Source organism: Candoia aspera, chromosome 3, assembly GCF_035149785.1.
Source record: "Candoia aspera isolate rCanAsp1 chromosome 3, rCanAsp1.hap2, whole genome shotgun sequence".
NCBI lineage: Eukaryota > Metazoa > Chordata > Lepidosauria > Squamata > Boidae > Candoia > Candoia aspera.
In genome coordinates, this window is record NC_086155.1 from 157443450 (window position 1) to 157468062 (window position 24613).

Genomic DNA, 24613 nt, shown 5'->3' on the forward strand with positions numbered 1-24613 from the left:
ACAAAGAAAAAATGAAAAGAAATCAAGTTCTAGGACATTATTTGAAGGAATTAAAGATCAAGATTGATAGAAGTAAAAGGAATATAAAATTGGCTTATTTGATCAAGGTTAAAACAGATATGTTGTCATCTATGGTAACCCTTAATGGACTTTTGCTAACATCAGGACTGAAATGATGAGGCTTTAAGGATTTGTTTATAGATAAGAGATGGGATAAGGGAAGAAAAGATCATTTGTTGTATTTTAAGAGCAGGTGATAAGTTACTAAAATTGTTTATACTTGTTGTGATGAAGGAGGAAGTCATTTCTTTATATATTTCTTTTCTATTCTTTACTATATTCTTATTTTTATTAGTATTTTTTCTTTTCTGCACTTTCTATTTTTTCTTTTTATTCTTTTCTCTTTTTAAGTTTGTATTAGTTTTTATTGTTGCAATTGTAATTTTTAATAAAATTACTATTAAAAAAAGAGAGAAAGATTCAAGTGCTTTGCAACTGATGGGCGTTTATGACCATTGCAGTGTCCCACAGTCATGTGATCATCATTTGCATGCTTCACAACCGGCTGTGTGATTTGCTTAATGACTGTAGTAGAAGTGAGCTTGTAAGCCCATCACGGTCATGTCATGTCTAGCTTAACAACAATGTCGCTTAAAGGAACTAGAGAGGATGTGGAAAGTGACGGCCAAAATGGTCCCAGTGGTGGCTGTGACTCCTAAGCTGTGAAAGTGGCTCCAACAGATCCCAGGAACAACTTCAGAGCTCTCTGTCCAGAAGAGTGCAATGCTAGGAACAGTTAAGATACTGCACATAACACTCAAATTTCCAGGCCTCTGGTAAAGGACCTGCAGTTGGGGAAGACACATACCACCCATAGGGGTGAGAAGGGAATTTATATGTGTGTATCTCTCTCTCTCTCTGTGGATGGATGGATGGATGGATGGACGGACGGACAGACGGACAGACAGACAGACGAAAGAATATGTTCCCCCCCACCCCACTCTGAGCTTCCTCCTGGCCTACCGCCAAATTATCATGCCACCTCTTTACCTCCTACTCCTACTCATCACCTCCCTGCAATATTCCCTCTAATTTCTGACATCCCATGTATAGAAAAAAAGTTTTGTGTGGCTTTTCTCAAACGAAATACAAATTTGTGCACCACTATACAAGAATTCAGGTAAACTGCAAATACCTGTAGTAGTGACATGTTAAATTTTTTACGTATTTCTTAGTTAAAGTGTAGAAACTAGAAAGTGTAATAGTATGACACACAACACTTGGAAATTGTGCCTTCAAGCAATTTTGGACTCCTGGCAACTGCCCCTCTACTTTTCTTGGCAGCATTTTTCAGAAATTGATTTGGGGTGAAAAAAATGACTGGCCCAAGGTCACTTAGCTGGCTTTGTGCCCAAGGTAGGACTAGAACTCACCATCTCCCAGTTTCTATTCTGACCCCTTAATGACTGCAACCAAACTGGCTCCACACATACATGCTTATGTTTATTGTATAAACTCATCAGTCACTGATAACTGCAATCAATATTGTGTAAACATCTCTCTCTCTCTCTCTCTCTGAATTTGATAATGTAACATAACATAAGGTAACAGCCAGTGGGTGACCTTGGGCCAGTCACTGACTCTCAGCACTAGGAAGCACGCAATGGCAAACCACTTCTGAAATCTTGCCAAGAAAACTGCAGGGACTTGTCCAGGCAGTTGCCAGGAGTCAACACTGACTTAAAGGTGCACATACACATATAAAAAAAAAAAAGAAGAAAGAAAGGCATTATACAAAAAGCACCCCCCTTTCATTTTTTCCCATTGTTTCCTTCTTCTCTGGATGTCTTCTGAATTTATTTAAGCTTTAATTATTATTAATTTAAAGTTAACAATGATCATGGACCTTGTGCAGCCTGACACTCAACAGATATTAATTGAACCTGTTTTTTGGGAAGAAGGAAAATGAATTAAATTTGTTTTAGAGGGAGAAGAGAACTGAATGCAACCTGTTTTGGAGGGAGGAGAGAAATTAAACCTCTTTTGGAGGGAGGAGAAAAATGAATGTAACCTGTTTTGGAGGGAGGAGGGAAATTCAACTTTTTTTGAAGGGAGTAGAGAAATTAATTCAACCTGTTTTGGAGAGAGGCTCTGGAGTCCAGAGTAGGTTGGCTACTAGTGCAAGGCTGTTTGCTGTCCAGGGAAAAGCACAAGCTCACTGCCTCAGCTTAACTGCAGGAGCCCGGAGCTCTGAGGCTGTTGCAGAGCAGACTGAGAGGGAACTCCTGTCATGTGGTGTTCCTGCTCCGCCCATGCCATGGCAGCACCAAGCAATCTTTTCTGCTGCAATTAGGCTGCTGGAGCTTGAGCAGCTCAATGATGCCATGAGCTAAACCGTGAAGGGCCACCTAAGACGGGAAGGTTGTGACAGAGAGGTCAGACTAAATGCAATTCCTGGGGAAGGTAATGGCAACCCACCCCAGTATTCTTGCTGTGAAAACTAAATGGATCAGTACAACCAGAGATATGTCGGTATACCATTGGAAGATGAGACCCCCAGGTCGGAAGATGGTCAAAATGCTACTGGGGAGGAACAGAGGATGAGTTCAACTAGCCCCAGACGTGATGACGCAGCTAGCTCAAAGCCGAAAGGACGGCTAGATGGTCAAAATGCTACTGGGGAGGAACAGAGGATGAGTTCAACTAGCCCCAGACGTGATGACGCAGCTAGCTCAAAGCCGAAAGGACGGCTAGATGGTCAAAATGCTACTGGGGAGGAACAGAGGATGAGTTCAACTAGCCCCAGACGTGATGACGCAGCTAGCTCAAAGCCGAAAGGACGGCTAGCGGCTGACGGTGCTGGTGGTGAACGGCGAATCTGATTTTCTAAGGATCAACACACCATTGGAACCTGGAATGTAAAATCTATGAGCCAGGGCAAATTGGATGTGGTTATTGGTGAGATGTCAAGATTAAAGATAGACATTTTGGGCGTCAGTGAACTGAAATGGACTGGAATGGGCCACTTCACATCAAATGACCACCAGATCTACTACTGTGGACAAGAGGACCACAGAAGAAATGGAGTAGCCTTCATAATTAATAGTAAAGTGGCTAAAGCAGTGCTTGGATACGATCCAAAAAACGATAGAATGAACTCAATTCGAATTCAGGGCAAGCCATCTAACATCACAGTGATCCAAATATACGCCCCAACCACAGATGCTGAAGAAGCTGAAGTAGAGCAGTTCTATGAGGATCTGTAGCACCTACTGGACAACACGGCTAAAAGAGATGTTATTTTCATCATGGGAGACTGGAATGCTAAGGTGGGCAGTCAAATGACACCTGGAATTACAGGTAAGCATGGCCTGGGAGAACAAAATGAAGCAGGACATAGGCTGATAGAATTTTGCCAAGACAACTCACTCTGCATAACGAACACCCTCTTCCAACAACCTAAGAGATGGCTTTATACATGGACTTCCCCAGATGGACAACACCGAAATCAAATTGACTATATCCTTTGCAGCCAAAGGTGGCGGACATCTATACAGTCGGTAAAAACAGGACCTGGAGCTGACTGTAGTTCAGATCACGAACTTCTTATTGCACAATTTAGGATCAGACTAAAGAGATTAGGGAAGACCCACAGATCAGCTAGATATGAGCTCACTAAGGTGGCAAAAATATACAGAAGACCTGTATAGGAAGGATAACAATATCAGGGATAGCTTTGACGGTGTGGTCAGTGAGCTAGAGCCAGACATCCTGAAGAGTGAGGTTGAACGGGCCTTAAGAATCACTGCTACTAACAAGGCATCCCAGCTGAACTGTTCAAAATCTTGGAAGATGATGCTGTCAAGGTAATGCATGCTATATGCCAGCAATTTTGGAAAACACAAGAATGGCCATCAGACTGGAAAAAATCAACTTATATCCCCATACCAAAAAAGGGAAACATTAAAGAATGTTCCAACTATTGAACAGTGGCCCTCATTTCACATGCCAGTAAGGTAATGCTCAAGATCCTGCAAGGTAGACTTCAGCAATTCATGGAGCGAGAATTGCCAGATGTACAAGCTGGGTTTAGAAAAGGCAGAGGAACTAGGGACCAAATTGCCAATATCCGATGGAAAAAGCCAGGGAGTTTCAGAAAAACATCGATTTCTGTTTTATTGACTATTCTAAAGCCTTTGACTGTGTGGACCATAACAAATTGTGGCAAGTTCTTAGTGGTATGGGGATACCAAGTCATCTTGTCTGCCTCCTGAAGAATCTGTATAACGACCAAGTAGCAACAGTAAGAACAGACCACAGAACAATGGACTGGTTTAAGATTGGGAAAGGAGTACGGCAGGGCTGTATACTCTCACCCAACCTATTCAACTTGTACGCAGAACACATCATGCAACATGCTGGGCTTGAGGAATCCAAGGCTGGAGTTAAAATCTCTGGAAGAAACATTAACAATCTCAGATATGCAGATGATACCACTTTGATGGCTGAAAGCGAAGAGGAACTGAGGAGCCTTATGATGAAGGTGAAAGAAGAAAGTGCAAAAGCTGGCTTGCAGCTAAACCTCAAAAACACCAAGATTATGGCAACCAGCTTGATTGATAACTGGCAAATAGAGGGAGAAAATGTAGAAGCAGTGAAAGACTTTGTATTTCTAGGTGCGAAGATTACTGCAGATGCTGACTGCAGTCAGGAAATCAGAAGACGCTTAATTCTTGGGAGAAGGGCAATGACAAATCTTGATAAAATAGTTAAGAGCAGAGACATCACACTGACAACAAAGGCCCACATAGTTAAAGCAATGGTGTTCCCCGTAGTAACATATGGCTGTGAGAGCTGGACCATAAGGAAGGCTGAGAGAAGGAAGATCGATGCTTTGGAACTGTGGTGTTGGAGGAAAATTCTGAGAGTGCCTTGGACTGCAAGAAGATCAAACCAGTCCATCCTCCAGGAAATAAAGCCAGATTGCTCACTTGAGGGAATGATATTAAAGGCAAAACTTTAATACTTTAGCCACATAATGAGAAGTCAGGACACCCTGGAGAAGATGCTGATGCTAGGGAGAGTGGAGGGCAAAAGGAAGAGGGGCTGACCAAGGGCAAGGTGGATGGATGATATTCTAGAGGTGACGGACTTGTCCCTGGGGGAGCTGAGGGTGTTGACCAACAGGAAGCTCTGGCGTGGGCTGGTCCATGAAGTCACGAAGAGTCGGAAGCGGATAAACGAATAAACAACAAAGCAAACTTGTGCAGGACTCCTTGCGAGCCCGGAGTTTTGCTGATTGGTGACTCAATTTATTATTACTTAGTTTTAAAATGTAATATTATCTATGTTTTGTTGTATTTTTATTTTATTTTATTTAATATTACCTAACTGCATTTTAATCTGGTTCGGGACATACCCGGGAGTGTTGTGGGCCACATGCAGCCTGCAGGCCGCGTGTCTGACACCTCTTCTCTAGGTAACTTACATGTTCTAAGGAGTACAAAGTAATTTATAATGAGCACATTCTTTGCTAAACATATTAAACTGTACAATATGACAATATGAAGTATAAACATATTTTGAATGTTTGATAAAATAAGAATTGCATTTTTCCTAAAAAACATATAAAACTGTTGTTATTATTGCAATGTATATTGAACCTTTCTACACAGAGAGTACTTTTTCTATGGCGACAACATTCCCCAAAACATTATACAACTAGCTTTCAAAGATGGAACATTTTCTGAGGGAAAAATCAAAGGGTACAATGAAAACAGATACAATTGCCCTGTGAAAGTTTCCATGTTTCCCCTAGAGAAACATGATTGAAAGAGATCTCAATCTTTGAACAAAATACAAGTTGAGAAAACAGAAAAAAAAGAGATTGATTACCTAGTGTGAAATCACTGTAATTAGATGCCAGGCAACCAGCACTATCCAAAATTGAGATCTGCTTATTTTTAGCTGTTACAAAATATCCAACACAGACCTAAAAAATAAAAATAATACTAAGGCAAATGTAGATAATAAAGAACTGCAGCTCTACTTTTCTAGGAACAGAAATAGGTAATGCCTATTAATATATCTTATTTACACAACCTTAAAATAAAGTAGCATGTAACATCTATTACCAAAAAGGAAACATTAATAATGTCAGTTGTATTATTTCTCATTATTTTTTTCAGTTTCTACTTAATAACTTGCATATCAATGTGCAAGCTACTGTACTGAAAAACATTTGTACAGGAGAAGGCCTACTTGTTCCATTTTACCAGTAAATTCAAATATGTAATCATCAATTAGGCAATACACATGGATGAATGAGCTTTTATATAACACAACAGACAGAATCTATAACATAAATCCTAGGTTTCTCTAGGCCACCAGTCCTAATATAACTTTGGAAACTGTGAACTACACACTCTTAGTATCAATGGATAAAGCAAAACATTACAAGTAAAATCAAACTGCATGACATTCAAATCCACAGTAACTTTACCTATAGACAGTAGCTTCACTTAAACTCAACTGTAGCACTGCATAAAGCAGTGCTTCCCAAACCTTTTTCTTCATTACCCAAAACCGCTTATCAGAAAGTCCTTTTTATCCAACGTAGGTAAAACACTTTAAGTCAGCCTTTCTCAACTTTTTGACCCTGGAGGAACCCTTGAAATATTTTTCAAGCCTCAGGGAACCCCTGTACATTCCAGCTCAAATATAGGCCACAAGTTACAAAATTATTATATTCGTTTCATGTGTATATATGCATTAAGTGTTCTTAAACTAATGAAATGTACCTCTTTAATGTAAAGTTGCTGAAATTTGAAGTAATTTTTAAAATAAATCGTGATCTCCCAGGGAAAATAATTTTTTAAATAAATTGTGAACTCCCAGGGAACTCTTGTGGAACCCTAGTTGAGAAATGTTCCTGTTGTGATTACCCAATCACAACAGGAACATTTAAATTGACTTAAAAAGTCAATTTAAATGTTCCTGTTGTGATTGGGTAATGGGTTTGTGTGTTGTTACCCAAAGAAAAACCACTTTTATCTAATAATTTACCCAGGTTTGGGAAGCACTGGCATAAAGACTCCATATAAGACATACATAGAAAGCATTAATCAGTATATTGCAGTGTCAGGACAAATCCATGATATATTATCCCTAGGAAACATAAAACAAAACAAAACAAAACAAAAATAAAACAGTTACCAGTACATTCTCTTCAAAGCAGTTCCTCATGATAATAGTAGGTGTGGCACAATGTGTTATCACCCCCGTGCAAGTTGAAAAAAAACTACAAATTTTAATAGATTTAAATTTTATTTTCTAAAACATTTAGTTATGCTTATATTTTAATATATCCTAGTTACAAATTAAAAATCACTTCACTTTATCACTTCATTGTTGTATAGATAGCGTTGATATCTGAAGCAACAACTTCAACAAATTTTGTTTGGTCTTTCACGGTGGTGTTCCTGTTGGGAGTGAGATCTTGTAGTCCATCTCTCCATTCTGTAGGAGTGTATGTTACTGTATGTACGTGCATACAGTATATATAAATACACACCCACACACTGAAAAATGCCTCCTTTTTCTTTGTAAACCAGAGGTAGAGAACAGAATACACCTCAAAAGCTGTTTTGCTTCTCTAAAATGCTTTATGAGATAAACAGTATCAGGCGCATGGGACCTCTGGCATTCTTTCCTCTGCTTAGATAGAAAATGTTCAATTTAGTGAACAAATTGATAAAAAATGTCTTAGTATTCATACAGCACAACAGGTTGCCCTTGTATCTGGAGCAAGCAACCTTTTTGGATTAGTGGAATGTTGAGAACAAAATGTATAAGGTGTTTCTTACAAGATGGCTACCATGGAATGCTTTCCTATTCATAAAACTGCTACAATAGTAATCATAACCAGTCACAGAACACTTTCTTAGCAGAAAGCAAAACTAGTAAAGTTGCTCTCCACAAGTACATACTTGTACTTAAATTGTCTCAAAATAACTTCTATAAACATGAAGAGTTTTAAGATTTGCTTTAATATTGATTTTTAAACGTCTTTCTGGCTTTATTCTTGTATGAAAAGGTCAACAGAACATGTTCAATAAAATATTATTCTATTCTACCGGCTTCCTGTATATCACATCTTCCATATAATGCTCAATAATAGGGGCATAGACATATCCTAGCAAGTAACTATACACGCCATCCATTAATCTGCCTGGCTGATCTTTTCACATCAGCCTTCCCCAATCTAAGTACCTTCTAAATATGTGGATGTCAACTCCTAGAAACCCATCCCTGCAATAATCATAATGATCCAGAATTATTCTGAATGGGTAGCATACAAATGTGATTAATAAATATTCTGGGAACAAAAGTCCACACATCCAGATATTCACAGACTGTTAAAGGCTGTTTTATACCTTTGTCTGTTAAATAATACACCCTTGCAATTATATCAAAATCAGTAGTCTCCTTATAAATATGTTTATATAGATACAACCTTTGCCAGGGTGGGGTGCCTTCAAGTCAATCTTGACTTCTGGTGACTGCCTGGACAAGTCCCTGCAGTTTTCTTGGCAGCATTTTTGGAAGTGGTTTGCCGTTGCCTCCCTCCTAGGGCTGAGAGAGAAGGACTTGGCTAAGGTCACCCAGCTGGCTTCGTGCCTAATGCAGGACTAGAACTCAGTTTCCTGTTTCTAAGCTGGTACCTTAACCACTACATCAAACTAGCTCTTTCATAGATGCAACTAACAAAATACATTCTGACTTAGATTTAAATGTTAAATTATTCAAACTATTTCTGTGTTCTTGGTGATTTAAATAATATTTTAAGTAGCCATGATTCAATCAACCCACCTCTCTAGTCCTTTGTACAGTACACTGGAAAATTTGATTAAAAGACTAAATTCTACCTAAGGAAATCAAATGATGCCCCTTGCTCTCAAAAAACAGCTTGTAATCAAGTTAAAAATAGGTCTTGAACTCTGCTTAAATATAAGTACAAATCAAACAGAAATACCAAATACTAAAGGGAGTTAAAATATTATATGACTTTGGGAATATAAGGAGGATACATACAAAAGGCTGAGCTAAAAGATCCATAGGCTGGTTCAAAATTTTAAAATTTAAATTAACATTTTGTATAGCCAAATTAAATTACATGTTAATATTTACTCTTGAGTAAACAAATAATGAAATGACCAAACTGATATGCAATTTAATATGCATGTTTTTATTTTTGAAAGCCATGGAGGGTCAAATAGGCTCAGGCCTATAGTACATATAGAAACCATGCTGTTTTTCCAATGACAATCCCCTTCCATTTGTTGCTCTTTGGCATGGATGGAAGCTGATGCTGATACCAATGGCAGGATCACTGTCAGGACCAGGAGCAAATTATAAATTGCTTTTATAAGGTAGCCCTGGGGTTACGGCCTTAATTGGGACCGGAAGTTCCATTGCTAAGCAAAGCGGTTAAGCAAAATCACATGACCATGCTGCTTAGTGATGGCGATCCCGACAGTCCTGGTTGTGATTGTTAGGCGTGGACTGCATGGTCATTAGGCAAGAACCTCACATTTCTCCTGCCCAGAGCAAACTGCCTCCACTACAACTCCCCCATCTGCCTATCTCCCCCACATCTCTGCCCTTTGGCCACTCTGCCCAGCATGACCAAGATAAAGAGGGTGCTGTATTCCTCCACTCTGCCCCCCGCCACCACCGCTCCAAGCTGACCTTTGTCATTTTCTTCACCTCGCCTCCCCACTGTTGGACTTGCCACCACTGCCTGGCCTCAAGTCCTACAGTGCAGGGGCTCTGTCCGCCATGCTGTGCAGGGTACAACACCCCATGCTTCTACCTCCCCACCCACCAGGTTCCTGGTGGGCCTGCCCGCTATACCAGTCTCAGCCCGTCACCAGCCAGGAGGGCTCTGCATGCTCTGTGCATTCCTGCCCCACACAAGGAAGTTCCTCTGTCACCACTGCCCTGCACAAAGGAGGGAGCCATCCAGAGAGCACCACCTGGGACCCTGCCACCCTGCTGGGAAGGGAAGGAGTCAGGGCCATGAGTTTTCCACATTGCACCGCATGCCACTGCCAGCTTGGGTGATCCTCCTGCTGGGCAGTGAGGTGAGGACATTTCTGCAGCACCTCCCTGACGCATGGCCAGGATGCCTGGCAGTGGGGCGGCCACAGCACTAACTTTGCCAGCAAGTGTGTACTCGTGAGCCCATGGCTGAGCCAGTGCTTCACCTGGAGGCTATCGGAAGCAGCAGCTGAATGGCTCCCTGTCTCCCTACTCATTGTGCAAGACCTCTTGCCCACCATTGCGCTCGCTGAACAGCGACAAGGGGCCCTACCCACACTTGTAGGTGGCACTGCCTTGCTACAAGCACTACTTGGCTAAGGACTTCCCATGTGGCAAGGCAGCCAGAGGGGGAGGTGGTGGTGAGGGTGCCTTGCACAGCATGGCTGACAGAGCCCCCATGCCATAGGGCTTGAGGTTGGCCGGCATTGGTGAGGCCAATGGAGGGAGGCAGCCAAAGATGACAAAGGTCAGCTGGTGGCGATGGAGGCAGGAGGCAATTGTAAATGCGGGGCAGTCACCAAGCACCCAAATTTTGATCATGTAACCATGGGGACGCTGTGATGGTCATATGTACAAACACTGATCATAAGTCCATTTTTCAGCACTGTCATAACTTTGAACTGTTGCTGAACGAATGGACATAATCTGAGGACTACCTATAGATTTAAAAGTAGATTCCTGCCTACAAGATGATTGGTCATATCTGATTGAAAGATGACCACTATCAATTTCTCCTTAAGCTCAAAGCTAAAAGAAAGTGTTTTTCCTCACTATTTCATATTTTCATTCATTTTTCTTCAACTAAATCAAGGAAAGGGACGCGGTGGCGCTGCGGGTTAAACCGCTGAGCTGCCGATCGGAAGGTCGGCGGTTCGAAACCGCGCGGCGGGGTGAGCTCCCGTTGCTAGTCCCAGCTCCTGCTCACCTAGCAGTTCGAAAACATGCAAATGTGAGTAGATCAATAGGTACCGCTTCGGCGGGAAGGTAACGGCGTTCCGTGTCGTCATGCTGGCCACATGACCCGGAAGTGTCTATGACAACGCCGGCTCCAAGGCTTAGAAACGGAGATGAGCACCGCCCCCTAGAGTCGGACATGGGCTTTACGTCAAGGAAAAATCAAGGATGAACTATGGCAACTACATATAAACTGTTGAACTCTAAATTGAAATGGAAGAAAACTGACATCAAACATTAGAATTCTAAAAATAAGTACTATTGATAAAATATTTTCAAATTTGAAATGCACCTTTTTGCCCTCCCTTACCCAACAGAGGACTGAACTTTTATTTTATTTTTAAAGAGAATCTACAAGTTCTGCCTATATATTCACAGTGATCTACCTTCTCTGGATGACATTTCAAAAATAAGAGGTATTTGGCTACTCCAGAAAATAAAATAAAATAGTAACTGTACAAATTGAACAAGTAGAATAAAGTAGCTCCCCACACTGGAAAAAAAAAGCCCAGAAACTACTGAGCTGATACCACAATTTTAAGGTAGCTATGCTACCAAAAGGAGCTAACATTTTGCTGCCACCTACAGGAGAAAAGGAAGCTAGCAACTGATCTTGGATTGTAATTTGATTTCCCAATTGAAGAGAAAACAATATTCAAGTTTGTTTTAAAGGCTGCAATTTTTATCCAGATAAACTGTCTAAGCATCTTATCAAATCAATTTTGCTACACTGAAAGTAGTGTTCAAGTGTGGCTCTTGCATTAGCAGAGGCTAGCTGATGGACTTCTCTTATTGCTCTGGGTAACTCATGAATGGCTATCTTTTGAAATCTTACAAGTTACTATTTAAAATGGACATTATTATGATTAGTATATGACTCTATATGAAATTTGTCATAAATAAGCCTCAAAGACTTTCATATAGGTACAGATCAAGTGTCCTGATGATGTAAGATGTTTTAGGCAATAGATGGTAACAGAGCAATGACCATGTTTTTAAAGTTCTCATTTAATGTTCTCATTTTAAAGTTATATTTTTCTAAACTGCATATAACACAGCAATACTGTCTGATTTTTTATTAAATGTTCATGAAGAATAGTTGCTTCTTTTCATAGAAGTTAAGTTGTGAGTATTTTAAGTTATGTGAGAGCCTGTTTGGTGTAGTGGTTAAGGCATCAGACTAGAAACCAAAAGACCATGAGTTCTAATCCCACCTTAGGCACAAAGCCAGCAGGGTAACCTTGGGCTAGTCACTCTCTCTCAGCCCTAGGAAGGAGGCAATGCCAAACCACTTCTGAAAAAAAACTTGCCAAGAAAACTGCAGGGATTTGTCAGTCTCCGAGAATCAGACACAATTGAACAGAAAAAAAAATTAAGTTATGTATTGGTTAAAATAGAATAAAACCACTTTGAAGGGCACATCTAGGATACCACCTGCATTGTGATTTATTACCTGCTAAAGTAGTATCTGTTTTACCATTATTCTCTGTTTGGATATTTGTAAAATTAGCACAGCTTATAAAGATGCTAAATATTTAGAGCATATCCTTATCTAGAGGAACAAAAATATAGTTACTGTATGCATTCATGGAATTTATCTAAGTTTAGAAACTGAATGTATGCATGACAGTGATATATTCACTACAGACTGGTATTGAAATCCAACTGTATTTTGTACATTTTAATCTCTCCACATTAATACATTACCGAAGGGCATAAAAGTCAGACTACCAATGGGCCCAAATCTATCTCTGAACCAAGTGATATATGCAGTTAACTTTCATCTTATTACTTCCATCAACAGCTACAGCAAGGATAACACAGGCACAGTAACAAGAGACCATGGAAGCTTCTTGATTCATCCCATTATTTAGGATTCTACACATGGAACACTGAGTTTCACTTGGAAAATATCCGGCCTTATTCTCTTTGCCATATGTCAACTGGATTCACACACCATACTAAACTATAGTTTGCTTAGGTAAAGGTAAATGTTTCCCTTGACATTAAGTCCAGTCGTGTCCGACTCTAGGGGGCGGTGCTCATCTCTGTTTCAAAGCCGAAGAGCCAGCGTTTGTCCGTAGACAGTTCCATGGTCATGTGGCCGGCATGACTACACGGAACGCCGTTACCTGCCTGCCGAAGCGGTACAATAATGATTTATAAATCACAGTGATTGAATTTACAGTGTACTGGACCAATTTCAAGTAACTACATTATGGCCTAGTATGATATATAAACAGACACCACCTACCAAAGCCAAAGCCTACTTGATCTTGTTAGCTAGTAACAGCCTCTGAGACAGCCTTTCCCAACCTTTTGACCCTGGAGGGACCCTTGAAATATTTTTCAGGCCTTGGGGAACCCCTGCACATTCAGGCTCAAATATAGCCCAGAAGGTACAAAATTATTTTATTTGTTTCATGTGTAGGCCTGTATATATTTGTTTATTATTCAAATTTTGTTACCGCCCATCTCCCCCAAAAGAGGGATTCTGGGCGTTAACATATATGCATTAACAGTGTTCTTAAACTAAAACTAAAGAATGAAACTTACCTCCTTCATGTGAAGTTGCCTGAATTTGAAATAGTTTTTAAATAAATCATGATCTCCCAGGGAACCCCTAGTGACCTCTGGCGGAACCCTAGGGTGCCATGGAACCCTGGTTGAGAAGCCCTGCTCTGAGTGGAAGACTATGAAATGGAGTCTTTCTTACTTCTTTTCAGTAACTAATTTACAGTAATTAGAGTCATCAACTAATTTACATTCAGTAACTAATTTACAGTCATTAAGCCATTAATAAAGAACTGTCCTTATCTATATATTACAAATTTTTTAAAGTAATCCTTGCTGCAGTCAAGATGCTAATCTTTATGTTTGCTTTATTTTTTTTAAATTACCACAGGCAAGCCTAATTCCTAAAGACAAACTTCCTTGTTCAATTTCTTTCCACATTCAGTCTCCAATCAGTATGATTAGAGTGGAGCGTGTGCCAACAGTACTAGATCTTATTCCCACTTAAGCTTTCATACGCCTCAAATCTTCCTTCCTTGCCCTATTGCCTTATCTGTAAAACCTTAGTGTGATTATGGCAAAGGCATCACTGTGGGTCTAATCCACAAAACAGCCAAAGCTTCATGAAGCAGCTCTCTTTCTTTGCTGGCTGTAGTATTCATGTTAATGTTCTATTCTTCAACCTTTGTATTGCTATTCCCTTTCATTTAAGTCAACATAATTTGACTTGCCCCATTTGTCAAAAAATGACAAAATCCCATGATTCTCTGCATGCTAATACAGCCATATGGGGCTCTTTTTTTTACTATTCCTGTCTTGCTGCAAGTTCATAATAATTGGCTCTTTTGACTAGGGAAAATGCCAAATCCAAGGAAAATCAGAGTAATTTGAGATTCATTTTCTTTTCAATAAGATGAAGCAAATGACTGTAACTCATCTGGTTGTGAATCAAAACTCTATGCAAAACTCCAGTTCCATTCTGTCCTTCCAGAGCAATGGTTCATTACAAATGGCACTGCAATGGAAGCCACACCCAATAGAAAAAATGCCATAGTGGGAAATAAAAAGGAGAGCATGATGCAATGATTGATAGAGATGTCCTAAACTCAGAATGAAATCAGACCACTAACACTTGCACCAATTAAAGAAACCCCTGTGACCTGTTTTTCCTTATTTGTCCAATCACAGCGACTTGTAATGGTAATGAGATCATAAGAGATGAACCCTGCATTAGGTTCATTAGAAATAATGTAGCAGTTCACCTGCTATGCTTTTGATACATTAATCCAGTTACATTTTTATTTTCTAATATGCAAGTATTTCTGTTAATTAATTATAAATAAAAATTTGTAACTTTTGAATTAAAAAGACTGTTTGGGCAAATTATTTCCTCTTTTAGAGGGAGCTGTTCCTCATTTAATAATATATAGTGCACAAGTCTGTTGAGTGTCTGCTAGAACTCTATAAAAATTTCTTATCCTGGAATTGGTCTGTATACATCAAATCTGTGTATTTGTCAAAAACCATTAACAGAAAAAATTAGATTTGGATCTGATTGGACAATTATGATCTGGCACCTATTCTGCCCTTCCTATGAAGAGTTGTCATGTGCATAATGGTAGCCCAACACCAAGTTTTCTGGCTTATATTAATTATTTTAGTCCCTTCCAATTAAGTCGTCAGAATTTCAAAAGAAACTGCCTTGGTCAGTGTGATAGACAACTAACACTAGGAAATGGAGGAGGATTTTCCTTTTCAGTAATTTTGATAGACCCTTCCACATTGTTCAGTACCACAGTCCATCATATTCTGGATCATTTATTCATAAGGCTTCTTAGGACTAGTTAGCATCACTTCATACACAGCTCATTCTATCAATTAATCCTAAGGTGGCTATGGAACCCTTAAATAACTATCTTGGTTTGTAAAATGTTAGAGTTAGGCTTAGAAAACAAAATGAAACTTAATTAACAATTAACTAATATTTTTAAATCTTTGGAGTCATTTGTCCAATCTCCAAATACAAACTGGGCTTGATTGTAATGCATAGTCTGCTTTATACAAACTAAAATATTTCTTGGGCCTTTAAATGCCACCAGTTAGGAGGACTCGATAGAACAAAACTAGCATCTTGAACTACACTCAAAAAAAAGAAATGAAGAGCACTAAGCCATCCCACATGGCAAGACCTGGTTAATACACTGGCTACTATGTATCACTTACAGATTTTGAGCACTGTTACGGTATTTCCACATTACATTAGTCTAGTACAGGAGAGGGAACGTATGATCACAGGACCTCTTCTTATGGCCCTTGAAAACCCTTCTAACTATGACTGTTGAAAACAGCAAGCTTAGTTTCCCACTAGTTTGAGACAGAATAGAAAAATTCTAGCATAAGCCCTAAAAGAATACAATTCAAAGAGAAAAAGAAAGATGACACTAATCTGTTAGTTGTCATAACTAACAAACCATGGGCAACATGTCAAGAATCTGTTTACCTGGCAAAAATTATTACTAACCAAAGTGGAAAAAGGCTAATATAGATCAGAATGGTCACTTGAAAATCCATGAGAAACACTAAATCTAACATACCCTAAAAGCTGAAGAATGTACAGTATTCTTAATGGAAGTACTATATTATTTATCAAGAACACCTCCCCTTAGTACATTTCTGTTCAAAAGTTATATAGTAATCTTAGACTTGATAAATTATATATTGTAAACATTTTAAATTCCAAAAATTACATTTTCCATCAAGGAAAAACAAAACAAAACAAAACAAAAACCCAGAGTAGTATTTGCTATAGTTTGAAAACATTGAGAACCTTTACATCACTTAATAAAATGCAAACAACTAAATAAGTCCAATAAAAACAAATATGGCCACTTCTATTTGTGCCATCCCAGCCATTAGCTCTTCATCATTTGTCATACAGACTGACTCCCTACAGAACTCAAGTCTTGTTTCTATCATAATTTGCTAGTAGGGATGAACAATTTTTATTCTGACACACACATCTTCTACAAAGAAGTTATAAACCTCTCAGAGTCCCCCCCTTTGGGGGGATGGGTGGTAATAGAAATTTGAATAATAAATAAATAAACTTATATTGATAGATTTACATACTACTTTTGTCCCCCACCCTCCAGCAAAATATATTCTTCTTGTCCTCACTGCTAAGCAGATAGTTATTGACAGACAAATGCCATAAGATATAAGTACTTTTTTAAACTAGTGATCTATAGCATGGGATAGAAGTTAAGAGAGTTTTTAGTTTGACTGCATGTTTATGCATATAACTATGGATATGTGTGCTGCCCCAGGCATGATGTGTTTTAGTTTCTGTTGATGTTCTTATTTATTTTCTATCTCACCTTTATTATTTTTATAAATACCTCAAGGCGGCTAACATACCAAATACTCCTTCCTCCTCCTATTTTCCCCACAACAACAACCCTGTGAGGCGGGTTGGGCTGAGAGTGTGTGACCGGCCCAAGGTCACCCAGCCAGCTTTCATGCCTAAGGCAGGACTAGAACTCACAGTCTCTTGGTTTCTAGCTCGTTGCCTTAACCTCTAGATCAAACTGGCTCTATTTGTTATTGTTGTTTATAACTTTCTGTTTGCTGCCCTGAGTTTATGTTGAGTATTAAAAATTTGGCATGATTATAAGAAACTGATAGCTTCTAAAAAAGCCTGCTACATGGCTAAAATCTGGTCAGAACTGGAAATTTCAGCAAAAGGGACAAACTCAATTTTTTTCTGGAATACTTTATCTGGTTTATTGAAGGAACGTAAATTCCAATTTGATATCCCTATACCAGCTTCAGTTTTGGAGGATTTTTACACAAATTTATCTGCTAATCCTAACCAGGGCCTCCCACATAAGCAAATCATTGACCCTTTCTTCAGCCTTTGAAAACCTCCCCCCACCCTGGCCTGCAGTATCATTATCAGAAATCAATTCTATTATTCAATCTCTGAAACCCAATAAAGTGCCTGGAGATTTTCTACCCTCAGAACTCTTCAGGACACACATTGATTGGTGGGCCCCCTTGTTGTTTATTTGTTTTCCAATAAAAATAATACAGGTTGCATCCTGGTCAGATGGGAAGTTGCCATTATAATCCCCATATATAAAAAAGGAGACAAGGGTGACCCCAAAAATTATAGATCTATAGCCTTATTAGAATCATGGCTAAGATGAATGTAAAACACCTTTTTAATAAAATAGAAGACTAGGTGATGGAAAAAAATCTCCTAGGGGAGGAACAAGCTGGATTTAGACCAGAGCGCTCCACAATAGACAATTGTTTTATTTTATACCATCTCATAACAAAACAAGTAATTAAAGGCAAGAAACTGTTTACTGACTTCATAGATCTCAGTGCAGCTTTTGATTCCATAAATAGAAACATTCTGTAGAAGAAACTGGCCATCTTAAACATGGAACTCAGACTCTTACTCCTGGTTAAGGCCCTTTACTCAAACACCTACTTGAAAGTGCGTACTGGTATAAATGGTTCTCTAACTCAGAGTATATCCACCAATAAAGGTGTTAGACAGGGTTATATTCTAGCCCCAATGCTTTTTAACCTCTATGTCAATGATATAGTCAATGGCCCAAGGTTAATGGGTGATCTTGGGCCAGTCACTCTCTCTCAGTCCAACTCACCTCACAGGGTTGTTGTTGTGGGGAAAATAGGAGGAGGAAGGAGTAGTTGGTATGTCTGTCACCTTGAGTTATTTATAAAAATAATAAAGGCAGGATAGAAAATAAATAAATAAATATCCCAGGATTCCTGATTTCATCTGCCTGTTCTACCAGATCCAGCAAAGAGGGCATGTTACGGGTTCTGTCATCTAGGGCGCTACATTTGGTGGGCCCTAGGTGGTGGGCCTTTTCTGTGGTGTTGCCCGTGTGGTGAAATCTTCTCCCCTTGAGGTGAGGTTGGCCTCATCTCTTCTGAGCTTCTGAAGGTCCTTCAAGACCTGGTTATGCCAGCAGGCCTGGGGACCCCAGGGGACTGGTGAACTAGTAAGGTGGCTCTGTTATAATTAATATCCCTTTGTCTTCTTTTTTTTTTTGGTTTTAGTTTGGTTTTTATAGTTTTTAATTGTTTTTTAATTATTAATAATGATAATGGTTTTAGGTATTTAAATTGTTTTAGCTTTGTTGTACGCCGCTCAGAGTTGCTCGCTTTGTGAGATGGGCAGCTATATAAATTAGACAAATAAGTAAAAATAAATTCCTGTATGCTCCAGACACTCATACGCCAAAGATCCATGATAAATTTATTAATATTCTTTGATATGCTGATATGGTTCTAATGGCACACATGCTGACCTATGGCGTGGAATTGTGGGGCCTTTCAAAAGCTACCTTACTTGAACAAGTACCTGTTTTTTAAGCAGCATACCAGGAACTGACAAGAACACATCAGCCCTCATGGTCAGAGCAGGAACAGGTATTCACACCATTCACAGCCACTCATCAATCAAAGTTTTTACCTATTGGCAGAAGATTCATTCAATGGACCCTGATAGGCTACTCAAAATATGTTTAGTTGAACAGATAAGTATGGCTCAGCCCACCTCCTGGGTAAGTTGACTTTCCAGAATTATTTTACAGCATGGGTTTTCTACCCAGTATTTACTCTAAACTGCCTCCCAGGCAAAGGAAAATTTTAATCAGAGAGTCCTAGATATCAGTGCCCAAATAGACATGGAGTTATTAGCAAAAATTAGATCTTTAAACTGGTTGGCTAAGAACAAAACCACTTTCCAAACTAAAACTACCCTTCAACGAGTTTGGCACAATTCCAAGGAAGGACCTATTCTAGAACAAGATTTGAGTTGTTAGATTCCATGGGCAAATATGGGCGCTTCCATCACTTGCTATATCATGAGAGGACGTGTATATGTGGTGCCCCACCCATTTAAGATATTGCTCATGTTTTATTTGATTGTCAACTGTAGGCCCCTTTTAGGCTCAGATATCTAAAATCCATACTTGAAAGAACAGTCCACTGGGACCTGAACTGCAGATTGTCCTATCTCCTCCTGGGCTCTAATGCATGCATTGTTAGCAGAACTGCTATGTTTACAGACAAGGCATCTGTTATATTGAACGGATCAGGGTTATCGTATAAAGGCAATGTATTTATCTGAACGTTGACTGCTTGTATTTAGCACATATGTGTTTTATTACTTATTATCTTGGAAATAGACCTTGTATTTTATTTTATTTTATTGATACGGTCATAAGACTAATCAATCAATAAACTATCTATCTTAAGTTGAGTGTCTGGACATAAAAAATAAATAAATAATATCCTTTGGGAGTAAGTCCTTCTGAACACTGTGCTCTTATTTAAAAAAAAACATATAACTGAATTGTATGTTTTTTTTATAAGTGGAGCATATACTAAAATTGTCAAATTTATAAGATACCAATGTTCTCACATAAGGTCTCACAAGAACTTAGGCAGTGAGATCGATGAAACTGTCTCTAAAAATTAGTTTTGATCCCTGATGCCCCCCAAAAATTCTGATTCTGGTGCATAAAGTTTGTATATGTACGCAGTATATATTCATGCAAGGAAAGGGTTTTTTTTTAACAACACTGCTCAATTTTTAATACAATTTAAGACACTCTTACAACTATCATTGCCTTATTTATTTCCTTAAGTGGGAGCTGTTTTCTTTATATATCACCAGGGCATTATATTTAAAATGGCTAGAAAACACTTAGATTATAAAAAATGTTCTTCACTGTATTTTAAAATTAATTAGAATGCAAGTTAAAATTATTTTTATTTTATTACTTGTTTAACTCAATGTTTGTAAATAGAAAAAATTAGTTCATCCAATATTATTTTGGAAGCTTCATACAATTACCATCACATTGGAAAATGCCAGAACAGTTTGCAACAGATTGCTCACACAACAAATATGGAGAGCAACATAAGTGTTGTCTCTTTGAATATTAAACAAGGGAAAACATTTTGGAGGAAAATTACCTTTGTCGGTTGTTTAATAAACACAGAACTATGGTTATCAGGTTTCTACCACCAAGCCCAAAATGAAGACAAGTAATATATACAGTGTTCTGTAGTTTTTAAAAGTTAGCTACTGATAATGTTCACATAACTTCCTTTCACTGCATTTAATTATGCTTTGCAGAGCTTTTTTCCCCGTGCACAAATTTTTTTTTTTACAAAATTGCTTAAAGAGAACTCCAACATTTGGTAGCACTTTTTAAAATCTGCATTTGTACTCATATTCCAACTTGAAAAAATATGGGTGGTAGCACCACCACTATCAATAACACATTCCAGAATTCAGCACACTCAGATGCAAACATTTCAAGTCGTTAAAAACTTAATGATTGAAAAGATCTCCCAAAAACTTAAAACACTGTATCTCCTCTCACATCAAAGGTAGCAAATTCAGCAGTTTCATTAGAATCAGCAATGAAGTTGAACCAAATTTATATTCCATAAAATTCAAAATCAGCTCATCAACAATGATGAGTAGCTAATCCATGATACATAGTGATGGAAAAATCTTCTGCTCAGTTCTCTTTTGCAAATTCCAGCATGCTCCAAAGCTAAAACCAATGAAGAGAAGATTTTATCATGCAGGAAACTGGGTTTTGAAGCACTTTTGTTCCATACCCTAACTTAATACAGAAAACAGTTATGTTCCACTTTTCCAAGTCTTCTGACATGGGCAGAAGAATTCAGGAAAGGTCACAAGGGGGTATCTATGTCTATTCCAGGTACATAACTTCTGATGGATGTTTGGGAGAGAAACAGTATGAATAGTCTACAAAGAATTTGCTGTATCTTTGATATAGTTATGAAATAATCATGAAACTGTGCTCTTCCATTTAATAACAAAATTATTAAAACAAATTTAAAATATTTCATAGTTTCTAGAAGTATGAATAAAATCTATATACTACTAAAACTCTCATTATGTTTATCTGTTTGCACTCTCAAGTTAGCCCAAATGGTGCATTATACCACAACAATTTTTTAATCAAGGTACCTACAACCTGCTAACTTAAAGAATGCATAAAAAATCCGGGATCCATTACTCCTATAGAAATTTCCATGATGTTCAGACCAGTTTTATTCACAAAGTTGTGGCTGTTGCAGCATCCCCATGATCACGTGATTGTGATTTCTGACGCTCCTTGCCAGCTTCCCACAAGCAAAGTCAATGGGGAAGCCAGAATGAAGTCAGAATTCACTCCAGCTCCCATTGCTCTTTTGCCCACCAGTGTTTATCTGTTTAGGTATGTAAACATTGACTTATTATTGAAGTTTGTTTGCCACTACAATTATTTTTCTATTTATGATATATACTCTTCTTAGATGATCATGGGACTGTCCAGCATTGGGGTAAAAAAAAATATGGTCAGCTATATTTAATGTTCATTCTGGTCACATCAGACTGCACTACCTTTCTCTCAAAGGATGACCCAATGGGTCACAGGGTTGTCTAGTCAGTCTTTAAAGTTAAGGCATTCTAATCAATGTACAACAGAATCAGAATTTATACAAATATATGAACGTATACATATTTTTAAACAAATATTTCAGTTTATCTCTGTCAAATAGACTGAATTCAATTCTATTTTTCTATTTAAAAACAGAACCACCATGAAGAAACCTACAATTAAATAGTACAGATGTGCAGAATGTTTTGAATTCAAAATATTGAGCTCAAAACAGTTGTTGCTTCAACAGTCATTTGAAATAGGTTGCTCAGACCTTAATGGAAGTGTTCTGATGCAGCTCCAACAGTTCTTGAAATGTTTTTGCATATTTTAAAATGTCATAATGGCCATAATGTGATTTGTTTGCTTTTGGCTTAGCTTAACTTGTGGACTTACCCATTAGCCAGAGAGTTCCATGGGAACCGGGCCATTATCACTTGTTCAACATATCACACTTAAATGGTTAAACACTTGAACTCCTGAACAAAAAGCAAGACATAACAGACAAACAAACAAACAAAACATTCATTTAGGGCAATGTCTGTGTGATTTTGGCCACTGGTATCGTCCAAAGGTTTGAGCAGTATGAGCCTTGTGTCAGGTGCTTTTTTCCTTGCTGAGATCTCACAGGAGACTGAAATTTGTTCAAAGCTATACTCTTTTGATTTAAGCAGGATGTATCTTTACATTCATTTAAAAGTATTTTTTATCCATTCTGCTTAGTATCTACATCCCCTGCTTTGGTAAGTCAGTGGTTACTGTATTTCTATGCTAAGTTCAGAGGAGAGACAAATGCAATAGTTTCTCTTCCAGTATAGTCATCTATATAAAATACTTTATCATCTCTGGCTGCCAGGCTAGTGTTTAAACATAAGGTTGCATGACCTACTGCATCATATTTAGAATGCTTGACCTCACCATGCATGTTTGTTTATTTTATGCAAGAAAACCACATTAACTGTTTTTAATCAGTGCAAAGATCCCCGAGTTAGATCTTGATTGATCCAAAATTGACCAATCAATGGAACGCCCTGCCTTCCCTCTACATGTCATTCACCTGCTAACTGAATAACAGCACAGCTTTGCTACACTCTTCCATAATGCACTATTCTTACTCAGCATACATGAACTCAAAATGCCTGCTACCAATGTGTATGCTCAACAGGTCACAAATAGTTTGCAAACCAAGTGAAGTGAGAAATATTTAGTTGCTTGCAAAAAAAAAAAAACTGATTTCAAAAAGGCCCAGAAAACAAGGAAAAAAGTAGCCTGCTGCATGGGGGAAAAAAACTTAGTTTTTCTTCCCCTACCCCAATCCATCCATTTGCCTTCTGCCAATAAAACATCCAAGCTGCTCAGTTGAGTGGTGAGGGACAAAGAGTGCATAGCCTTATAGAACCTGGATAGTGTTTCACATCTGGCCTTTGAAAGGAGGTGAGAGGAGAAAAAGAAAATTGAATTAGTACCCTCTTGGAAAAAAAAGTTTTACAGTGGCACTAGAATGGCTGGATAGTCCTCAATGAATTAATTCTGTGGAGGGTGAAGTGACATGATGAGGACTTGAAATACTATGCAGAAAGGTAGAAGATGAGAGAAAAGGATCCATGTCACTCTGAAAAAAAAATATATTCTCACTGGAATTTCAACTCACAAAAGAGTGGCACCCCTGAAGGAAGAAGAATTTTGATATATCTAGACCTCTGAATGAGCCCTAAAGGGCCACATTATTGAGAAAAATAATAACTTTTACAGGAGCATAAAAAATATAACAGAAAAGCATAATTATGGGTGATACTTCTCTTGGATACTCATCATGGAGACAGTATGCAAATTTGGGGTTCTAATACCACAACATCACACTGATACAGAAAGGATCTATGTTTAATACGATCATATTTGGATTTCATTTAAGCAAGATCAGATAAATTTAAGACACTAATGGTATAAATATTGTAAAAATCAATTAAAATTATTTATCCATTTTGCAAAATGATCTTGTCTGGTATCTTTGTATGTGTATAGAGATAGTCCTACAGAAATCTTATTTTTATTGATTTTGCAGTACATGTGATTTAGAAGATCAGAAAGTCCATCTTACACTTCTGGTTTTTAAATATTCTTTTTAGCTGAAAACCAGTATATTTTAAGTGACATACCATTTATTGTTTGATTGATTGATTTGTATAGTCAATTCTTGTTATTTGCAGATTCTGTTATTTGCTGATTTGCCTACTGACTAAAATTTATTTGTAACCGAAAAAACAATACTCATGCTGCTTTCATGGTCATTCATGGACATGTAGAGCAGTAAAAACTTGTCCAATATGCATGTTCCCAGCTGAGGTTTCAGTATTCACTAATTCAGTGTTTGAGGTGACTTTACAGAATATAACTACCGCAAATAATGAGAATCCTCTGTAGGTACTATGCATGCAGAAATTATATATATTTCCAATTTTTAATTTATGATTAAAATCAGTTTTCTGAATAATTTTCATGTTGCTTTGAGATTCAGGCAAGCCACATAAGAT

At 38.2% G+C, this 24613-nt stretch overlaps 1 protein-coding gene across 3 annotated transcripts in view; it reads right to left on the reverse strand.

The window, feature by feature from the left end:
* The window catches only part of ANKRD12 (ankyrin repeat domain 12), a 92575-nt gene that overhangs the window by 63981 nt on the left and 3981 nt on the right, over window positions 1-24613 (reverse strand). For 2 of the 3 annotated variants that reach the window (XM_063299112.1, XM_063299110.1), the window contains exon 2: window positions 5896-5992. The exons of the other annotated variant lie outside the window; for it this stretch is intronic. The gene's annotated coding sequence lies outside the window, so the exon portion shown is untranslated. The remainder of the gene's footprint in view (window positions 1-5895; window positions 5993-24613) is intronic. 3 annotated transcript variants of the gene reach the window in all.